Source organism: Emydura macquarii, unplaced genomic scaffold (genome assembly GCF_026122565.2).
Source record: "Emydura macquarii macquarii isolate MOO-44397 ecotype Brisbane River unplaced genomic scaffold, CSIRO-AGI_Emac_v2 contig_1897, whole genome shotgun sequence".
Classification (NCBI taxonomy): domain Eukaryota; kingdom Metazoa; phylum Chordata; order Testudines; family Chelidae; genus Emydura; species Emydura macquarii.
Genome location: NW_027132034.1, coordinates 428082 through 430382, shown reverse-complemented (window position 1 = coordinate 430382; position 2301 = coordinate 428082). Strand labels below are relative to the sequence as shown.

At 49.4% G+C, this 2301-nt stretch overlaps 1 long non-coding RNA gene across 1 annotated transcript; it reads right to left on the bottom strand.

Moving 5' to 3' along the window:
• LOC137159774 (uncharacterized) lies at positions 1–1459 on the bottom strand. The gene is made up of 2 exons (XR_010921731.1): positions 1287–1459; positions 1–902 (listed from the first exon to the last, which is right to left on the bottom strand). It is a non-coding gene; the product is annotated as an uncharacterized lncRNA (long non-coding RNA).
• Positions 1460–2301: the final 842 nt, after the last annotated feature.

The window sequence follows — 2301 nt, the reverse complement described above, 5'->3', positions numbered from 1 at the left end:
GACAGCCCTTGACCCTTTGGGGTGGGATGCCCAGGGGCTTGGGGCTTGTCGCAGAGCCCAAGACTGCTGGAACATGCCCCGCTCCAGCTCCCTGATCTGCACTGCTGCAGGAGCGCACCACACACAGGAACAGGGAGGCAGCAGCAAAAATAGTCACGGCTGCTGCACGTGCTGGGAGCAAGCAGGCATGTCTAGGGCTCCCCGCCTGCAGCCTCCCCCCATGGCCCGGCCCTTCACAGGCCACCCCCCAGGTTCACCCTCTGTGCCGGAGCCCCTCCTGGGGCATCTCTTCTCTGCCTAGCTGCTGCTGCCCACCCCATGCCCATGGTCCCATGCCACAAGCTGTGTGCCCTTGGCCCAACAGCTTGGTCATGTGGACCTACGCCCCAGCAGGATGCTGCGCTAGAAAATGATGGGCATGGGGACCTCACAGGACCAGGTCCTGGGTGGAGTGTGGGCAGGGCCTTGGAGCAGGGGGCAGGGCCATAGACCAAGAGCTGTTGCTCCCTATCCCACCTCCCATAGGAAGAAGTCACGTGCCACCCATGGTAGTAGGGATACAGAAAACTAGTGGGAGCTATCCAGGCAATCCATCCTTCTCTTTAGTTTAGTCACTGAAGTCTGTTGTAGTTGTGTTTGTTCTATTGCTAGAGCGTTCTGAGATAAAACTGATAGCCTCAGAAAACTGTACAAAGTTTTAGATATTTTAAGAAAAACAGCAAAAGTTAAAACAATTTTTCCTATTCCAATTATTTCTTCTGAAGTGTGAAAGAGTGGAATCACTACTGGAGCACCTCCTTGTGGCCAGGCATGGTGTACTGTCTTTCTCCCCATTTTGCACTCCCTTGCTGACAGTTGCTCTGGTCCTCCAGTCTTCCACCTCTTCTTGTGACTTGGATCTTCTAGGGTAACAGAAAGTTCAACAAAATAAGAGTTCAATGTCCTTATATCCAGTCTCTGAACACCCAGCTCTGGGTCCCATGGTCCTTGCACCCCTTTCTCAGGGCTCTCCTTTGTCCTTTCTCCAGCCCCACACCACCATACCAGAAGCTGGTAAGGGAACAGAGGCTGCCCACTACTACACCAGGTTTCAGCCCAGTAGCCTTATAGCCAGCAGCCAAGGTTTGCTCAATCCACTCCTTTGCTTTTGCTACCCTGCGATTCTTTCTACCAAGGCCTTTCTCCTCCACAACCTTTCTAGCTTAATCCTTCTTTCAGGGCCAGAACACCCAGGGCTCTCCCCTGGAATCCCCTAACAAATCAACATAAATCCAGCTTTTGCCTGCCTCAAACTTGGTTTTTCAACCCCCTCTGTCTTCTCTAAGATCACAGGACTTGGTCTCCCCCTTGTCCTTCATCCTCACAACCTCTCTGCAGTGACTGCACACTCTCCCCCTGTAGACCCATTCTGCTAAATCTTCCTCTTTATACTAACCAGCCTGCTCCTGCCCAGCTGGGTTTTGTGCTCAGCTAAGCCTGGCTGTTCCTCCAGGTGCAGCCTGGTATGTTAATTGGCCTCAGGCCCACATTGACCCATTTGGGGCCTATATGTGGCACACAACCCAATCACATGAAGATAGACATACGCATAGAGATCAGCACAGTGGGCACACAACCCAGGGTACACACAACCATTAATTGCTAGGGCTAATGCACAGCAACTGTTGACGTTATTTAAAATTGGGAAATCAGGGTGGTTTTTCTTTCTAATGGAGCCAAGAGAGAAATGGTCTGAGTAACTGTGTTTAATAGTTTTGCTATGCTAAATGCAGAAAATAAAGAAAGCAATCCAAGTGTTTGTTGGGTTGTTAGTACATTATAAAAGTGAAATCCTGCCTGGGATCACCTCCACCCAATGCTCACTGCTGGGTGGGGAAATAGGGAGAGAGGTAGCTGCCCAAATACTTGGGAGCTGGATTATGAAGTGTTTTCTAAAATAATATTAAGACCTTGAAAAATATTCTTTGGCATGCTAGTAAAGGTCATATAAGGTGGATTTGACTGACATTCTTTCTCCTCTTCTAAGGAACAAGTGAGCAGTCACCAGATCAGTTTTAAGGGAAATTCAATTACATTGCAGCAGTCTACATTAGATGACTGTGGCAAGGTAAGCATCTGAAAGAAATGGGCAAAGTTTCCACATACAGCACCACCATGGACTTCCATGATGAGGAAAAGGCAAAGATGACAGTCATGATCCACATCATTCCCACAAGCAGCGGTTGTATCACCCACATAATGTGTGTGGCAAAAAACACCAACAAGTACCTCATAATGCTTCTCGCTACCTGGGAGCCTCAC